General features: G+C 33.6%; 1 long non-coding RNA gene across 1 annotated transcript; it reads left to right on the top strand.

Moving 5' to 3' along the window:
- Nucleotides 1-147: 147 nt before the first annotated feature.
- LOC122447635 lies at nt 148-19,563 on the top strand. Its single transcript, XR_006271317.1, has 4 exons — nt 148-543; nt 967-1,138; nt 1,448-6,571; nt 13,674-19,563. It is a non-coding gene; the product is annotated as an uncharacterized LOC122447635 (long non-coding RNA).
- The last annotated feature ends 1,143 nt before the right edge of the window (nt 19,564-20,706 follow it).

Here is a 20,706-nt window from a genome sequence, read left to right as displayed (position 1 = left end):
TTGTTTTCCTCAAACAGTAGAATAAATGCCTATCGACTGATAATGTCACCTATGGACCCTCGGGCCCAGAGTCCCCACGGCCCCTCCAGCCCCGCGGCTGAGCACGGGAGCTGCACGCACGCGCAGGAAAAGAGGTAGGACTACTGCGGCTGAGTAAGCGAAGGGAGAGCGGCGACCACGCGGGGATTCTGCGCATGTTCAGGCGAGGGGGTTGGAGTAGGAGTTTGCGCATGAGCAGAAGTGTCGGGAAAGCTAGCGTAGTGGGGGTTAGGAGGCGGTATTGACAGCTGTGGAGGCAGCCCGCGTTCCCGGCATGCCCCGGGGCGGCGGGGTTGGCTCTAACGAATTTGAATGAGGAGCCTCAGCGCTTTCGGCGCCATTTTCGAGTGATGCCTGATCTCATCAATCTAGCGGGAGAGACGGGGTAACCTGTCCGAGACTATAGCGCCTCTAGGACTCGGCCGAAAAATCACTAAAAAAATCCCAAAAATTTATTTAGAGCAAAGGGCACTTGGCGGAGCCTCGTCAGGGTTGGCGCAGCGGGTAAGAGCCTGAAGAAGTAGCAGAGCGGGACTCGGGAGGTGGCAGTGGTGGGACCGGCAGGCGGTGGGGGGTGCAGGGAGTGGGGCAGTGGGTCCGCCTTCAATTTAATCGCAAAAAAAAAAAAAAAAGTGGAAGGAGATAGGGTTGGGGGGTAATTGGGTTGTCTGAGTGGGCGGTGGCGGGCGGGATGTGGCGGGAGCGCGGAGAGTCGCGGGCGTGGGGGGAGGGGAGCTGCAGTTTGAGCGGGACGCGGACGCGCTGCGGCTCAGCGGCCGCCGCCCAGCAGATCTGTCAGCGGGACCCCCCGCCCGGGGCCGGGGCCGGGGCGCGCTGGGGCTCGGCCGGCCGCGGCTCCTTGACAGGAGGCGGGGGACGGGCTCCCCCTCCCCCGCCGTGGGCGAACCGAGCCGTCTTTTATCGCAGTTTCCCCGGTCCGCGGCGGCCGTCTTCCCGTGACAAGAAACTTGAGGTCGGCGGAAAATTGAGGACCCGGCGTAGCGGGTGCCTCCAGTCCGACACGCGGACAGTCCTCCCCGCGGGACCCAGCCGTGTGTATTGTCGTCTCTGACGCCAAAGCCGGAGATGCCCTCGCGATGTGAGTCTGTCCACGCCGCCCTCCGGCTCCGCGTCCCTGGGTCCCGGCAGGAGTAGCACTGACCCGCGTCTGGCTTTTCCAATTTGGGCAAGATGGGGCGGGGGCAGGCTTTTGAGGTTTTAGCGGGCTCCTAGGAAAGATGCTGGACTTTCGCTTTTTGCTCCGGATTTTGGTCGTTTGCTCTCACGGTGTCGTCCTTTCTTGGGGGGGTGGGGGGAGTGTTCTTGGGTGAGATGAAAGATGGGGCTTCGACCTTGCGATTTCCTTCTCCGAGCCGCACTTTTCTTAGAAGACTTTTTCCTTCTCCAGCCTTTGAAACATGTCGCAAGGGAAAAAAGGCAATCTTTGAAACTGTGTTGATGTTTTCCTCTCGAAAAGTCTTTCCCCGGAGAACTTAACGGTAATTTTGCAATCTCCACCTTTTCTTGGGAGCGCTCTTGACTTCGAGGCGGAGGGGAAAGGGCTGTTATTTGCCTTTCCCTTTAGTGATTTTTTTTCCCTCCTCGTAGTTTCTACCAATTTTTGCTCGACTGCACTTGAATGATTTGAGCCAGTGACGGCTTTAACTTTAATACTTTATAGGTAGATAATGGCCTTTGTAAAATTCCTCATTAAAAATGTACTGGATCTTAAATCCTTTTCTGCGCTGAAGGCACCCTAGATTAACCCTTTCCTGGTGTGATGTATTGCGTTTGGGGCGCGCGACTCTGGGTTGCGAATATACTGGAGTTGATTTTTGCAGCAGCTATTCAATTGTTCGAAAAAGAGGAATAACGCTTTCAGTCACACACTTCTTAGGACTGCCTGCCTAAAGTTTACCTACCCCCGCCACCCCGCCCCTGGAATTGATGTAACGATTGATTGAGTTCTTATTTCTGTAAAGATTGGGGGACCCGCCCTCACTTAGAATCTTTCCCCGAAGAGAATAGGAGAGCGCAATGTGATGTTTTTCAAATGGTGTCTAACGGAGCTCCCAAAATACCGAACTTGTTACCCCCTGATTGGCTGGAAGGAAGCGGGACTGGGGGGGGGGTTGAATGTTGAACACTAGATTATAATTCTTGACTTTCAAAAAAATTACACTTTTAGAAAACCACGTAATGAAACGTTAAGACGAGGAGTGTAGTAGTGATGTGTAGTATTTTTTTCGTCCATAAAGGATTTTCGAGTGATTTTGAAATGTATATTAAAAGTAAAACCTAGAGAAGACAATTTTCGCAAAATTGTAATTCTGCTGGCTGAGATTACAAGACTTTTATAAATTTGCCCCTGTTCTCTATTGGTTAAAAACTGAATTTGGGTGGGTTTTTGTTTTTTTTTTTGTTCCTCTGACAGAAAATTTTCATCTTAAGCCACATGTATTTGTCAGATGCAGATTACGGAAGAATTGTTTCTTTTATTTCCATGAAAAGAAACTTCAATTTTCTTAATGTTAAGAATGAGCTTTTCCACATTTCCCACAGAAATTGAAATATATTTTTTAAACGTTTCACAGATAATTTAAAATATATAGGTTTTTCTAATTTAGCCATTGCAATGGACTTAAAACCTTATTTACAAGAAATATATGTTGCTTAATTTAGACTACACAACAGGTAAGTAGCACAGGTGCAGTGTGTATGATTTCATTCATAAATTCATTATGAAGAAATGTATAGCATACAACACTGTGGATGTGTTGTGTTTTATTTGGTTGATTTTCAGTTGGTTTTTGTTTGATGTTGCTTGAGACAACCGTCTATGTATTTCTGTTTATTACAAAGCTTGTCATTCCGTTTTATTGTATCTTGATAAAAGGCGGGTGTGGTTTACAAAGAAAATCGGTAAACTCACTGATAAACAAGATAGCCATAGATGGGTTTTGAAAGATTTTTTAATAGAAATTTATACTTTTTATGAATAGTAATTGAAATTTTGAAACTTAAGAGTTTGTATTCTCACATTAGGTCAAATATACATTGTTAGAAAATATTCAGATGAAAAGATCCTAGAAATTTTTTGTAAATCTTTGTAAATCTATAAATATAATTTATGTTAATAAGTGGAATAGCTGAGTTTATAAATCATACTATTTTATATTACCTTCAAAACAGGAATTAGAACGACACAACCTGTGTTCATCACTTTTTTTCAGAGCTGTTTATTTTGAATCATCTGTTGAAAATTTCGTAAGAGATGCTAATTATCATCTCTAAAATTTGCTTTAATGAAATTGTATGAAACTATTTCTATTTTTAATGTAATTTTACCTAAAATACCAGAGTCAGTAGGTTTTGCTGTTTTAGGTTTTGAGCTTTAATTTTCATTCAAATTATTATGTGACTTGTAGAATTTTGAGGGTGGGGTGGGGAGAGACTTTATAAATTCCACCAGGCTGGTTAAATTTAACCATACTTTTTTAATGTTCTGGTTTATGGGGTTTTTGTTTGTTTTAGGAGGTGATAGGTGCGGGATTGTTAGGTTTAATAAGCCATCTTAAAAAGAAGTGAAGAGATTCCTTTATTTTAAATAATGCACTGAAGCTTGAGAACACACTAGCACCTAAATAAAATCCACAGCATTCACAATATTTTCCCATTTACGTGGTGCTAGTAAGAGGAAGATTTTGGTTTTAGGCTTGTGGGCATGTAGATATGAATTCCAACAGATGTATATTAAGTATATTAACTATATTTCTCTGCAAAAATGGACAGTTATTTTTATTTTTTATTGTAAGGACTAGAAAAGTCTTACATTACCACAGGAAAACAATGGTGGGGAAAGGTGTTGATACTGTAACTCAGCTCTTTTTAAAGCTATGTTTGCATGTTTTGGGGCAGAGGGAACTAGAGAAGGCAAGGTATCAGTCTTCCTGGTAGCATTGATCTTCATTTGTTTGCCCTTCATTCTGTTTTATAAAAGTCCAGTTTTACACTTTGTGTTAATGCTGATAAGTTGTCTTAGTTGTACATTTACAAAATGTAGCCTCAGGTGTTTGTGTGTAGCACAGCTTTTTTCCCAATCAAATTAATAATTTTTAATGTTCATCTAGAGCTAAGGATGAAAATTTCAAAATAGCTTTCATATTCTGGAGCCCTTCTTTCATCATGCTTTGTGTACTGCATTTTTGTTTGTTTTTGGTTTTGTGGAGACATACATATTTTTATCTCTGTAAAGCAATATGTAGTAACTGTTCAGAATGTCACAAAATAAGTTCAATCAGAAATATTAGTTAGTTGATTTGGTTTACAAAAAGAAAAAGAATGCCCAGTGACTATATTAGATATTTCTTCTACATGATACATAAGCTTTCTCCAGTTAAAAACAGTATAAACTTACACACGATTTTGAATTTTTATTCTATGAAAAATTTGCCTTATTTTAAAGTACTGGCCTAAAATTGACTGTCCTTTTTTTTTTCCTTTTGTTAAATGAAGCTTGAGTAATCCTCACTGATTTCTCTTTTAACCCTTTTTTAGAAGAAACAGATTATTTGTCTGATTATAACTAGAAAACACCATCTTAGAAAGAATTGTCAGAGTATTACTATACATGTAGTTTTACCTTGTTTTAATTCAGCAAACTTAGAAACACTATGTGCCAGGCAACAATTTTGGCATGTAATTAGAATTCAGACTATGACTTTATGAGATTTGGTAGCCTCAAATCCCTTCAGACCAAAGGAAATCAGTAATAAACTACCACTTTTCTTACAAATAAGTGTCAATAATGAGATTAAGCTACTTTTGCATTTTTTACTAGTGACAGTACTAGAACTTTAAAATCATTATTAATATTAACAGAAGTAAATCAGTTGTAGAGTATCACATTACTAATATGTGTTTATGGATTTTTCTTATTATTTGCATGAACAAATGACTAGAACCTTCTTAAGAATACTGCTTTCTGGTAGGGAAATGATTTTCTCTTGCGTTTTTTTTTTCTTTGCCTGTATTAAAGATACTTCAAAGCATCTTTCTTTTAGAAGGACAAGTTTAAAGTATTAGAATTGATATTAAATAGATATATGAATTTTAGTCTTAATATTTTTTATCAAATTGTGAGACATTAAATACACTTTTGTTTAATCCTGTCCCATTTCACTGAAGAGTCTTTGTACTGGAAAGACTTGTCGTAGGTTCAAAGTGTAAAAAGCTGTGTTTTGTAATAGATTTGAATTTTAGTATTTCAAGATTTTTTAACATATTTTTTATCATAAACATTTGGTTTAATATTTGTCTTCTGTCTGAACCTCTTTGTACTTTATTATTTAGTATTTTATTCTTTCCCTACTGTTTAAGATCTTAACATTTGGCATGGAATACATATTGGTTTCTTCTATTCTGTGATTTTTAAAATTAAGATAGCTTCATTTTCTATGTACTCACATATAGAAAACTGTATCTTTTGAGGAAGACTATGTGGAAATCATTCTAATATTTTTAAATGTCATGGTTTCAGGATTAGTGTTTTTGAGTTATATATGTGTGTTTTTTGTCGTTAAACAATCAGATATTTGCAGAGGAATAAAGGGTTGTTTTATTTTAAATAAAAATGGAAAACTCGGCATTGTGGTTCACATATATGTATTATAAGCCTTTGGTAATTGTTTAATATTTTTATACAGTTGATCATCACTAAGTTATTAAGATTCAGGTAAAACAAATGAAAACACCCTTACATACATTTAGTTACACCACCTCTACTTGGACACATTAAACAAAACAGTAGCTCAGCATTCATCCATTTATTACTTAGAAATACTTTAATTTGTTTTAAAAGTAAATTCTAAATTTTCTTCTGTTAGATTGTAACATCTTAAAACATTTGGAAATAGCAGTGTTTTTATTCACTCAGGCTTGACAAAAGACTAAAGTTAAAAATAGTGGTAATTTCTGTCATTAAAACATAATTTGGAAGAAAAGTAGTTAAAAATTTGTCTCTATCCCTTGAAAACTTCTTAAACTGTGTGGATTTTATGAGTTTAAGAATCATAGACAAACTATATTTCTGTTTTTCTTATGGAGTCCTCTTGACCAGTCTTCTAACGACTACCTACATAAACACACACATTCATCTACACTGCTTTCAAAATGAATGCCCTAAAGAGAAATGAAAGCAGAAACATATTAATCTGATTTGTTTGAAGAGGCTTCGGATGATAAAGCATATCACAGGTGTTTCTAATCAAGATATTTCTATTTTTAAAACATTATTTTCAAGTTAGGGTTTCTTTGAACATAGGCAAGATTGGGGTTGTTTTGAAGATCTTACCTCTGTGTTCAGGGATCAACTGTGAAACTGCAGGAGGCGGAAATCTGTTGAGTGTCTTCATGCTATAATACATGACATTTTTATTGCAGGTTTTGACCTTTAGGAGAGAGCCAGTTCTGGAGAACAAGCTAACTTCTTTGATTGAACATGTAATGCATTGGAACATGATAGGAGATTAAGGTATACTAATGAATTTTAAAAGCATACAATTTTATATCCTTGCAATATAATTGAGCTAGACAGTTTGTAAAGCTAGAACTTTTTGGTAAGCTAAAATCAATAAAGATTTATTAATAGAAATCATCCAGTGAAGTGGCCACAGTTGAGTTCTCTTGATTTATTAAAACTTCATTTTTTTTTTTAATATATATAATTAATGTTCTTATCATTTGGTCTTTGGTCCAACTCCAAGTGAATTTACTTATTCTGAAAATGAATGTATATATAATCTTTGTTCTTAAGGTTATTATTACATTATTATATGTAAAAGACTTAAATAGTGGATTTTTCATATTATAAAATGGTAGATTTAAATCAAATGGAATTTGGTGCTTTGCTTTGCTCTTTGACAGGTATAGTAGTAGATGGAGCCTGCAAAATCAGATAAAATTAATGAGAATATTTTAAGAGATTTGAAATATTCCAAGTACTGTCCTAACCAAAAGTGGCAATTTGGTTGAAACTGAAAAACCCACTTTCCTAAGCAGAAACTAGCCTCTTACTCATAGAACTTTGAGTAAAATACTTAAATTGTTCATATCAAAAGTTGCAAACTGTTTAAAAATAAACTGTAGGATTCCAAAACTTACACTGGCTTGTTGTCTTTACCTCCAAAATACTTTATCACAGGTAAAATGATTTATACTTTCCTACCATGTTTATTTGCTTTGAAAGAAGATTTATTTTATAGTTTTATTTTGAAATTTTCAGATGCTTAGCTAATAAAATTTTGGCTGTCTTCTGAATTGTAATCTGGTGTAATGAGGACTCATTGAACAGTATTACAGTGTATTCTTTGGTTAATTTTTGAGTAGTATTACATGAAAAATTATTAACCATAGTGTTTTTTAAAATTCTATTTGCTAAATAAAGTGAGGTTTGCTAAAAAAAAAATAACACTAATTTTTTCTTTAAATTTTTTCACCTGAAAAATGCTTACTTTATGTGTTTAAGATACAGGAAATTACAAAGGTTTGTTTTCATAAGAAAAGTGTAATTTAGTCTTAAGAGTGAAGTGTGTTTATCATATGGTCCTAGAACTGTTTTTATCTTTAAGAAGTATTTTTAAAAAAATGTTTTAAGTATATTATCAGATGTGTGTTTTAAAATGTTTGAACATTGAGATACATATCAAAATAAAAAATCAGATATTTGTTTCATTTGATAATCCAGGAATGTGAATCTGTTAACAGTTATCGATAAGTAAAATGTTAAAATTTGATAGAAATCAGTTTGATATAAAAGTGAAATTCAGATATTAGCTTCATTGTACTGTAAAGTGGTTGTTTGAGATAAATACAAGATGCAGAAAGTCTTTATAACTTTAATTTGAGAATGTTATTTTTAAAAAAGCAGCTTAATTTGGATAGAATGAAAATGACTATAATTTTTTCCCCTATAACTTAACCAGTGTATTCTAAGTGAGAGAATATTAAAATGAAAAGTAAAAAATATAATTTCTGGGGAAGAGTGAAAAAATATAATTATCTAAGGGGAAAAAAATCCAAGTTCAGCTTATCACTTTCAATCCAGATATCTTTATATACAGCCTTAAATGGGGGAGGAGAGACAGCTTTTGAGTTTATATTGTGAAAAAGATGTAAATCCACACAGTTATTCCTAATTTAGAGAGTTTATGATTTGTGATCTCTGAAATTGTCAAAACTTACTGTTTGGATACAAGTATTTAGAATTAGAAAACTGTCCCATCTATATAGCTTATATATAAACTTCCAAATTTTTAGCTTAGTTAAGAATATCCAAAAGAATTGTGCAGATATTAACCGTTTTATTTGGTCAGTTCTTCAGAGTAAGAAACTTGAACATAATTAGTAGTGTGTGTTATTTTAGGAGACAGGTTAATAAGGGCTTTTACTGCTGTATGTGATTGGCTATCCTTTACCCCTGAAAGGACATTTTGCAAGAATTTTGGCTGTTTTAAATTTACAAACCTGGTTATCTAACTAAGTCTTAACATGTAGCTCTTTATAACAAGATATGATGAAAAGGATTTATCATGTTATATTTTTTCAGTGATAGATTTGTCTTATTTGTGAAATATTTATATTTTTGGTTAAATGCATTTTCAGGATTAAATAACGTTTATTTTCAGGAAAATTCTTAGCTTTTCATAAAATACAGTTACACTGTCAGTGTTCTAGTTTTATTGAAAGAGTTATCCTTGGGGGAAAAGAATATTTGGATAAGCTAGAATGGAAGCAATTTAACGTATCTACATATGAAGGGACTTGAAATTATTCATTATTTGTTACTGATATATAATGCTGGTATATAAGGATAGCTTATATTTTAAGCAGTTTGTCAGCTGTAACCATTTTCTTTGAGGTCTACCATGTTGCCAAGGATTCATTAAAGAGTAGATAAAATTTCTTAATGAAAAAATTTTTAATGTTTATTTGAAGTAGCTTTGTATGTGTGTGTATCTTATGTTTTCTTTTTTGACTAGCAAATAGATCCTTAATCTGTTTTCTTCATATAGACCTAATGCATCAGAATTGTATTTTCTGATGAGTATTTTCAAAAAGCAGTATTAATGTCTGGACTTAATTTTTTTTTTTTTAATAGCATTTTGAAGTAAAATTTCAGTTCTCAGCACCACAAACCACTTTTTATATTTCATTAACATATGTGATTTGGCTTAGTTTTACTTTCCTATTTTCATGGTTAGAGTCACTTGGAAGAGAAAAATGCCACCTGATTCAAATGTAGTTACTAAGACTGATTGGCTAATAGTTTTTTTATTACTGTTTCTAAATATCTTAATTTTTAAAAATCATTAATATTTGCTGTTACTCTTTTTTATTGAAAGCTTTCATACTAAAATATATTTAATAATTTTATCTGTGATCCTCAGCATTTTTTTAAAAATTTTTATTAATATTGTTATTGAGCTGCTGCTAAGCAGAAAAATTACTTTTTCAACTTTGATAAAAATTAAGATTGAGGTTTTTAACAAAATATCCAAATTGTAACTATCACTGTTTCTTATGCTTTTATTTTAATCTCACACCTAGCCTTCTTGACTAGCTATTTAAACTTACCAGCCAATTCTTGCATTTAAAAAATAATTTACAGATGTCTTAAGATGTTAAAGAATAAAAATTTCTTTTAAATTTAAAATTAAGAGTCCATAAGTAGAATCACTTTTAAGTTTAAAGATAATTTGACAGAACAAATATTTCTGTCATCAATTGATATTATGTACTTACTAAGTTTTTAGCTTTGTATTACACATTCAAAGGAGGTTAATTACATGTGGAAAGTTATTATAATAATTGGAGTTTTTGTAAAAACTTTTGGGGTAAAAATCTTACTTGCTAATAGTATGTGATGTCAGACATATGATGCTGATTAGATATGTGGAACCTGGGAGACTGGAGCTTTTTATAAGCATAATGTAATTTCATCTCCTGATTAAAGTTTAGATACTTTCCTATATTCTAGAAGAATGGCTAGGAAAGATATTCTTTATGAATTCACCCTGAACCTTGTTCAAACTCTTCTGAGAATTTTGATAATTGAGCAGTTAAATATAAACTAGTAACTGAAGTGTCATTAAGGAAAAAAATTAATGATACATGTAGATACCTTACAGGTTTCCTTTCTAATCAAAACACCAATCTTGTCTTTAATTCTCTCTCCATCCCACTTTTTAAAGAAAAAATTCCTTCTTACCTGATATTATCATGTAGTGATATAAGCAGACCTGCTAGATAGGTTGAGCTGAACCAGTTTTTCTCTCTGTGTGCTAAGTTGCATGTGCTTTTCTCAGCCTGCTGCTTCAGTAGCAGCAACAGTGAATCAGCAAGTATTACCAAGAGCCCTTGTTCTTGCTCTTTACAGTTTGGAGCAGGGACTGGGAGATTGCTGCTGCTTGTCAGCTGTTGTACAGAATAACATCAATATGTAATAATGGTGACCAACGGAGCCTGCACCCACCAGCTTTTACAGACCAAGTGGGAAGGGCCCAGCTCTCAGTGTAACCCATATATAGTATAATGAATACATTTTTTGACAAAAAGGTATTTTCTTCCCAAAACAGCTTAAAGAGAACAGTTAGAGGCTTATAGTTCTCAAGACATTGTATTTTACTATTTACTCTGGTTTTATTTTATTTTTATTCAGTTAATTACATCTGTTTGAATGGAAAACTGTCTTGATTCTGAAAGTATTTATGGTATGTTTCATGCTTTTCACTTTTAAGCTGGTAGGCTAGAATAAATTATTAATGGTTGTTGATAACCCAAGTTAGGTAATACACTGAGGAAAGAAAAGTTGACTGTAGTGGCATAGGAATGTTTATTTCACTTTGGGACCATATTCTAAGCCCATAATGCCTATATTTTATAGCCCAGTCTAAACCAGGCCAAATTTTTTTTATTTCACTGTAACTAAAAAGAACAACACCCTGTACTGCTTGGGCTTTGTGTATAAAGACAAAGTGGGCTACAGGTGGAAGCCCATAAATCTTTACTTTTTTGTGTTAGTAAAATAATGTCTTATATCTGAAATTAGTATTTGGAAAGTTCAGATTATTCTCAATCTTTTGGAAATAAGACTGTAATTTCAAGTAGTATAGAAGAGTGGTTTTTACTTTTAATTATTTGAATTTACAATGTGCATAATCTAAATACTGTCTATATATTTTTCTCTTCTTGTTTCCAAATTCCAGTAGGTTGTAGCTAAAGGGAAGTGAATATTGGATTTCTATTAAAGTTACAAGATTTCACTTGTAACATTCTTGGAAAACTTATAAATGAAGTTTTTAGCATATAAGCCTAGTGCCCCAGTTCTTAAAGTCCAACATTGATATAGCATTCATTCTTTTGGAAAGATAATCATGGGGTATCTTTTTGTTTGGTTGGTTGATTTTGGGGTTTTTTTTCCCCCTAATACTACAGTGTTTTCATTAATATGCTGATGTAATTTAACAGACAACATATTAATTACTATTACCTACCCTTAACCAAAAAAGTGAGTTACATAATGCTTTATATTGGAAACATCTTGTTAGTACTACTAATTACTGTGTAAAGTGTCTGTGGACCACCTATACCAGAATAACCTAGACTATAGCATTTTTCCGGATGTGTTGAACCAGAATCTGTGGAATTGGACTTAGGAATCTGTGTTTTTTACAAGTGCTAAGTGAGATGTTTTGTTGGGGGTTTTTTGTTTTGTTTTGTTTTGTTTTCCAGAAGTATAACATGTGAGAACACTGCCCAAAATTATTTAGGGGAGGATTCTTCACACCAATAAGCCATTTACATTATCTGCTTTTTTTTCCCCTATGAGCTCAAAAACTAATTATGAATCTTATCATTTCTTACACAGTGGCTCTAAATTAAGTCTTGGTATTTTCTTCATTGTTAGATTTTTCTTTTATATCATGAAAACTATGTTTTTGTTCAAGTTCCTTGGGCCAAATTTTAAGTTTGTTTGTTGGCATATTTAGTATACTTCTATTTAACCTGTACTTGATGAAAACAGAAGGAATTGATCACTTGAATTTTTTAAATTTCCATTTAGATAGTAGCTATTTATCTTAAATGTACTTCTAAATATGTATTGGAGAAAATTCAGAAAGGGAACCTTTCATATGCTGCTTGTGGGAGCATTTGGCAACACCCTGCTAAAGGATGAAAATATACATAGGCTTTAGCTCAACACTTCCATTCCTAGATGTTTTATATAAACTCAGACATTTGTAGTAAAGGCTTATTTATTTTTACTTTTAATAGAAAAAAATTGAAAGCAATATAAATGTTAAGCAACAGAGAATGGCAAATTGTGACATAGTCATGTGATGAAAAATGTTTGTTATCCAGCTGTTAAAATGAGAGCCATGTGTATCATCACAGATGAATGTCTTCTAATACTTGAATTTGTAATAATAGTGTAAAAAGGATGCGTAGGAATTAAATACCAAACTCAGGATTATGATTATGTCTTGGAGAGGGAATGGGATCCAAGGTATGGTACAGAAGGGACTCAGCTATATATATAGTCTTTTATTAAAAAAAATAAAAGCAAAGTAAGTGTGACCAAATATTAGAATTCAATACAGCTTCATTGGAATGCCAAGGGTGGGATATGGGGATTCATTTTACTATTCTGCTGACTTTTCTGTGGATTTGAAGTATTTATTTTTCAAATAAGTTTTAAAAATGTACTGTCATTTTAGGTGAAGATACTCTATAGTAAGATGTACAGTTGGAATACTCCATTAAGAACATGGATTTGGGTTTATTGTATTCTGTGTCTTGTGTTTAACAGTTAGTTGGTGTATAAACTACAACTTACAACCATGGCCCACAGAAATCAAACATTTTAACCAACTTAAGCTGCTGGGATATTTTAAAATTCTTTTATTTTTAAAGATGAGCTCTACTGTTTCCTTTCTTTGCTTGCTGGCATTTAATCTTCCTACTCTTATAAGTAAAGGACAACCATGGAAACAGTTTCTCTTTTTTTATCACTACTCTTTCATTTACTCTTTAATTCAGCAGTTTCATGACTGTGTTTTCTTTGGTTTTGACCATAGATCATAGCATACTGTTTTCAGAAATTTCTTCATGCATCTTGAGCTCCAACTTAAGCTTAGTATTTATAGTGTATTACAGTAGAATTCCTAGAATTGGGTAATATATGGATTTGTACTTTTCATGTGTATGTGTGTGAGAAAAAGAGATTGTTAAGTGTGGAAGTATGGTATTGAGTTTATCTTAAAATATCTGCAATTATATGATGTCCTCCAGAAACCTCAGTGTGTTCCAAGCTAGACATTGAAGTACGAGTTTTAGTTACAGATTCAACTTTTAAACTTCAAGAGGGTAGTAGTAATAGATAAATGGATTTTAAAAATTAGTGATAGTACTCTGAAATGAAATATTAACATATAAATGCTGTTAGGTGTTTCTAATCTGTGTTTGTCCTGTGCTGCATAAGGACTGAAAAACGATGATTTTCAACTTGTTGAAAATTTTCTAACTTATATAATGTGATCAAAAGTTTTTGAGGCTTTCTTGTTTTTTTTCCTTAGGTTATTAACAATAGAATGAAGACCATAGTATAACAAGCCCCCTACTTAGCCCTCCAGTTCTTACCTTGTAAGTATTAACTGACAGTCCCCCTACCATTGCTATAAAAAAGTTACTCTTTGGCTTTATGCTTTGGTTTATTTCTGAATTTTTCCCTACTATCCTAGAATGACAACTTTCTAACTTTTTCTGGCCCCCAACATGTTGAAGTTTGATATTAACTTACTCCGTTTTAGAGCACAAATAATGCCATTGCCTTGGGTAAGTTTTCTGTCTTGGAAAGGATTTTACAACTCGGCCCTCTCATCTCTATATCTGAGAATCATAATTTTAAACCCTTTTCCTTCAAAGGAACTTACAAATAAGGAGTAGTCTTTTATTATCATCAGTCAGATTTACTAACAGTTATTTTATGGTTTTAGAAATTGGAATGTCCTCTCCACCTGATAGTTTTTTCATTTATCTGTTTTTACATTTCACTAGATTATACTTCTGACTTTTTGTGACGTGCTTAAAATTTAGCTGTTAAACTTCAAGAGGTGAGAAAAACAGGAAGGCAATCCCTTTTCCTTCCTTTTATATATACACATGCGTACCTCCTTCTTAGAATAAGAAACATTTTTACCTTGATTCATTTTACTTTTGAGAAATTTATAAATGCTAAGGGAATAATTCTAATAGATTAGCTAAAATTAATATCATATCCCTACAAAAACTGTCGAAAACAAGGTTATGATAAATGCCCAATATACTTATTCGCTTAAATTTGAGACACTGAAATCAGTTACCAAAAAGGTTAGTTATGTATTCCTTCAGTTAATTTTACATTTGTAAACAAAAAACTCAAGTGCTCCTGTTTTTGTTCTTGATATTGAGGGATGGCCCTATTTAAATGAAAAGTAGTGCTTCAGATGCTTCTCTTACATTACCTCATACCATTGCGTTAGTGACCCAGTAAATAATGTGTATGTGTCAAGGAGTGACTTTATCATAGATCAGCCATTGAACTCAGTAAGTAGTTTTTAGGGTGGGAATCAATTAAATATTGAAAATATAATAATAAACCAGGTTGAAGAGTAGTAGCCAAATGCCATAGATCACTTCTTTTTCTCATTTTTTCTTTTATATTTTTGTCTCTGGAAAACTAGAATGGAAACCTTTGCAAATCCCCAAAGAATCCTATATAATCCAGGCTTGGGTTTCATAATTGGTCCCTTGGAAGCCAGCTCAGCTTTTTCTTCAACTTAACTCTTAGAAAAAAGAAATCTTTTCAATTGGTTTTGCACTCTTACTATAGACTGGAGGGCAGTACACTTTTCAAAACAAAATAGATAGCATTTAATTTCCAGTAGATTTGTAAGTACTGATGATGTCACATTCTTAAGCTCATTTCATCTGTTTTGTAAATGTCTAAGCAAGCAGCCTTTCTTGAATACTCTCCAGTCTCTTTTAAAACATAGGTCATATGCTGTATTTCATAGTTGGAATGCTTTCTCTTGTCTCTTTTAGGTAATATGCCTGGAGTTCCTTTTAGTCTTAGATACTAAAATAGTGATGTTTCCAATTAAACTATACCCAGAAAAATGGGCCTATAGTGACAGCGGTCATTGATTCTTCATGGTTGTGTGTGTATTCATTCTCGCTCATGTTTATTTTAATGTCGTTGTTTCTTTAAGATATTTTTTTAACTGTTTACTTGTGGAACATAGATGTTCCAGAAGTTATGGAATATTATTGTTTCATATGTTTGATACTGTAAAAAAATGATAGTGTTTTGGATTCATTTCTACAAGTTAAGTAGAGATGAAATATTTTTCAAGTTTGGTTTTCAGTTTTAAACTCTTAAACTTTTGTTGCTTAACATAAAATATTCAGAAATAGTCACACTTCTTCCTACTTTTTTCCTTTCTTGAGCTATGTTTTTTATTTTTATATATTTCTGTTTTGTGAATTTAAAATAACTTAGTATATCATTTGGTGCAAAATAAAATAGCATCTTTAGGTTCATTGTCAGCAGTTAATATTATTGCTTCTGTCTCTTAATCTGCCACAAAAAATTTTGATCTTGACTTCATAAATTAGGAAGATCTCTTGGAGTAGGAAATGGCAACCCACTTCAGTAATCTTGCCTGAAGAAATCCCATGGACAGAGTAGCCTGGCAGACTACAGTCCATGGGGTCACAGAAGAGTCGGACACAACTTAGCAACTAAACAACAACAACAAATAGCACTCATGAGGAAATTTTAATTATCTTGAATAATTTTGCAGTGTGAATATTTCTGGGAGATGTGTGCCAAAAGAGGAAAAAAACAAATTGCTCTTTTGGCACTTGGGTTAGTAAAGGATATTATAATCTGAAGCAGAAAATGTTATAAGGGTGCTAGGTACTGTCAGCATTTGGTGGTGAAGAAAGATTTGCAAACTTAATCATATCATCAACTGATATTCAGTAAACTTCAAATCTAAGCTTTTAAAGCTGTATATATTGTTTTATAATTTGTGAACAGAGATAGTTCACGCTATGTTAACAGCCATTTTCCAGTCATTGTTCAGATAACTTTTTGAGAAGCAGACGGTGCTTAACCAAACACCAGGTATTCCTGTCCTCAAATTTTGTTTATTTGACATATATATGTTTAAGAGAATGGATTAAGTTTGAGCTTTAATGATTAAGGCAATGCTGTGTTTTTTATCTCACTAGAATTATAGCTAAAATTTGAATTTTAACACCAAAACTATAGAAAGGGAGTAAATTCATTGTTCTCTCACCCTGGACAACTTCTCAGCTCAAGATGGATGACTCGAAGAATAATAGAAAACTTATTATGAACTTACTTTGGATATTTTCTTAGGAAATGAAGGCAAGGCAGAATTCAATAGCACAAGCCTTGATTTAAGTAGGAAATAAGTATACAAATCTAATGAACTCTATTAGTAAATAGCTAAAATATTAGTATAATAGGGATTTCAAGTTCTAAGCAATAAATATAGTAGGTAATATCCCGAACTGTTCTCTGCAGTTTTGCCATTTGCCTATTTGTCTGAAATTTGAGTCTACAAAATTACCCCTCTGTAAAAATAGGAATAAATTGAATACAGATTGACATAATCATATATCCAGTTGTCTGCAATCACACCTGACTTTTTGCCTAGGCTGTCAGTTGTACTCTTCCTGTTATTTCTGATAAGTTTATTAAAATTGCTTTCAGTTTTATTTTCCTTAATTTGGTTCTACAAGCTGTTTCTTATGCCTCTGGAATTTGGTGCCCTATAGTCAGAACTTAAAATTGACAGTTTGTCCTCCAAATCCTTAATAAGACAGGTTAGTAAAATGCAGTGAATTTTTTTATTAAGTCAGTTTTTAAATTGATCTGTATTCATCTTATTTTAGCCCTCAGAATATTAGAGTTAGAACCATATTAAATAAACTTCTTCCTTAGTGTTATAAATTGTATTTATATCTGTAATAACTCTGTAATAATAGAAAATAAAATTCTTGTAAAGGAGAAGGTTTCAGTTTAGCATATAACTTAATTTTGGGCCCTAGATTTGTCTTCTAAAAATAGTTTTTGTATTTTGAGCTAAACATTCCCACGTCCTTACACTGGTTCTCACAATATGAATTCTAGACCATTAGTATCCTGAATATTTCACTTTGGCTCTGCCACATTTTGACAGTATATCTTTTAAAATACTGTATATAAAACTGAACCCAGTATACTCAGTGTGGTTTGAGGTACAAAATACAGTATGTGTCTTATGAATAAGATACTTACAGTAATGTATCCTGATTCCACTTTCTCTTTGTCATCAGTACTGTTGGTTCATGTTGAATCATAGGCCACTGAATCCCTAAGTCTGCCAGAAGTGTGTTTCAGATCCTACTGTAAATTTGAATTCAGCAGGTTTTTGTTGAATACTTGTTCACTTCTCGATGTGCTCATAAAAGTTTAAGATTTTACAGTCTTAACACCAGGTTCATGAAGTAGCCATTAATAGGTCCATTTTACAGAGAGGAAACTGAGGCTTTGTGTACTGAAATATTTTATCCAAGAAATTGACTCATAAGGGACAGAGCCAGAATTCCATCTTGGGTCTTCTGGCTCCAAATTCACCGTTCTATGTAGTTGCTGCCTCAGTAAATTACTTCTACTGCTCATTTTGTTGATAAAGTTAGAAATGCAGAAACTGACCAGTGACTTCTACTGGAGGATGATTCAAAGTTTAGGAGATATGTTTAGAACTTTTTAATATCTTTGTTAAATACAGTAATGCTTTATGTAAACTATATGAATTGAATTTAGAGCAGTGTCAGATAGAAAGTAAATGTACCTAAGCAAAAATATTAATGAAAACAAAATTAGAGTTGCATATCACTTACAAAGAGGTGAGGGGAAAAAATCATTAACTTATGTTAAAGTGCATAATTTTTGTTCTTTTGAAATTCTTGTTGTCTGTTATCTGATATTAAAAGAAAGCTAATTTAAGTTATGTAAATATTCCCATTTACTCAGATTCATTTTCAGATTGACTTAAGCGAGACATTTATTTTACCTCACCTTTCAAAATGACTTTTTTTCTTAGAAGATTGTAAGAATGAAAAGTTGATACCTCAAAAGCCAATAGAGATACTTGAGAGCCTGCAGGCCAAAATACAAACAACCAGACGTGGAGCTGAGAGCTATTGTGTAAAGATTAAAGGACAAGAACTGAATGGTTCTGTTTCCTGAATTTATTTGGAGATTTCTTTTGGTTCTAAGTCTAGTCATCAGAGTTCCTTCCATAACTGCTTGGTGAAGATGTAGGCACCATGATGTCTCCAGTGGGCTGGGACATAGGAGTGGAGGAACGGCAGGTTTGTGCCAGCAAGCATTGTCACGTAGCTCGTCTTAATTTGCAAGGAGGATAAGTATGAAATAATGAAACCAATTGTCTGCTCAGCACAGTATTCAATCCTGGGAATAATTGGGTTCAAAACTTATTATGAATGGATAGTTCAATTCTTCAGAGAGGCTGAAGTAAGAATCCACTAGAGAAGATAGACTTAAGTTGTCCTTAAAAGTAGGGATAAATGGAAGGGGGCTTAATAAGTATTTTAGCCTCCAGTAGTAGGTTTGGTGAAGATTCAAAGATCAGGTAGGAATATTCTTAGCGGGGAAAAGAACTGGAAAATAATTTATTACAAGTGTCAGTTCTTCCAGGAGCCTTCACGTAGTGGGAGAGGATAGTCACTACTCAAATGATGAGTAATTGTGTTTTTTCCACTTTCTACTCACCTGGTGACCACAGTAGCATCAGGCTTGATCGGTCTTTGATCTACTCAAATAGTTCGTACGCTTCTCTGTTTATAGGGACCCCTTTCCCCTAAGTGTATAAGCACCATACTTTGAACACACTAACAAAATTATTAATAACCTCTTACTATAATGATACCTAGCTCCTGTTAAAATTTCTGATTATTTCAAAAAGATCCACATAAGGCATTTGGCTGTCACGGCTCTTAAGAGAGATGTTTTAACTTGAATTGTGGAGTGTTTTCATTGGCGAAAAATAGGAAACACTGGAGAGGGCCTGGTTGTACATTGATACTAGGCAGAAAAGTACACACTCCACTTGGGAAACCAGAGATATATTCTTGAATGTATGAGTTTTAAGAAGTTGTATTAGATAACTAAAGACAGGAAGTCAGGCTGGAATGCAGTTGTAGATACCTTGTACCTAGACCTGATTTTAAGGTATGAAATTATGAATGGCAAAGAAATTGATGAACTATAATCTCAAAGAAAGCCAATTCGTTTTATTGACCAACTGAATAGATTGACAGAGGATAAAAAAAGAATAGTAATGGGTAAGTATTCATAATTTGAATGTAAAAGAGTAATGAAAGAAAGTTAAGATAAACAGCATATTTATTTGTGTTCTCATCAAACTTTTTATATTGCATTTTTTGGCTGACATGGTATATTTATAATTCATATCTAGGGAGTAGAGAGAAGTCAATCAAAAATTAAAAACTGTTTAAAAAACTAAGTGATTTAATTTTGTATATAAGGATACTATTGTTAGGATAATGATAAAATGATAACATTTTGAGAATACTATATATATAGGGCTTCCTAGGTAGCACTAGTGGTAAAGAACCTGCCTGCCGATGCAGGAGACATAAGTTCAATCCCTGGGTCAGGAAGATCTGGAGGAGAGCATGGCAACCCACCCCAGTATTCTTGTCTGGAGTCCATGGACAGAGGAGCCTGCAGGGCTACAGTCCATAGGGTTGCAAAGAGTCGGACATGACTGAAGCGACTTAGCGTACATGCACTATATGTATATATGTATACTTATGTATATATATATAGTACTTGTATAAATACATATATCTCCTGACTTTTTTGAAATAAATTTAGATTGAAATCCATTTCATGCACAGTTTCTAGGTAATCATTAATTTCTTCATCAGAAAAAAAGGCAACAATACAACTTTATATTCACTTAAACTGAGTTTTCTTTGGATTATAAAACAGGCTTTCTGGATTATATCTAAATATTGCTTCATTTCAAACATGTTCTCAACACTGAATTTTAAATGTATCTTATCTAGTTAATAAAATCTTTTTTTTTAAGCATTTGTATCCAAAAAAACAAGAAAAGCAAATTTTAATCTGTTGTCTGTGAATTTTATTTTCTCCAGGTATAATGTCTATATATCATACCACCTGTGCAGTATTCCACTGTCCTGAGGAGGAGAGTCAGTCTGTGCCCCAGGGGCTATGTATCACCAGCTTCTTAGAGGTTTATATGCATAATTTGAAGCATACTTAGAGTAATTACTGTTATAAATTGTGTTAATGCCAGATTAAAAGTAAAACTATTTGAAAAATCTAAAGTATTTTAGTGACACATAAAGGATATATGTAAACAGCAAAGTAGTATAAATATTTCCATGACACATATTAGCATCTGAATGTCCCTAACATGTGACAATAGAAACTGTCTATACAGTCAAAGAAATTTTGAATTTAAAGTAACCCTTTCT

This window comes from Cervus canadensis, chromosome 9 (genome assembly GCF_019320065.1).
Source record: "Cervus canadensis isolate Bull #8, Minnesota chromosome 9, ASM1932006v1, whole genome shotgun sequence".
Classification (NCBI taxonomy): domain Eukaryota; kingdom Metazoa; phylum Chordata; class Mammalia; order Artiodactyla; family Cervidae; genus Cervus; species Cervus canadensis.
The sequence above is the reverse complement of the archived record's forward strand: the minus strand, read 5'-3'. Positions and strand labels throughout refer to the sequence as shown.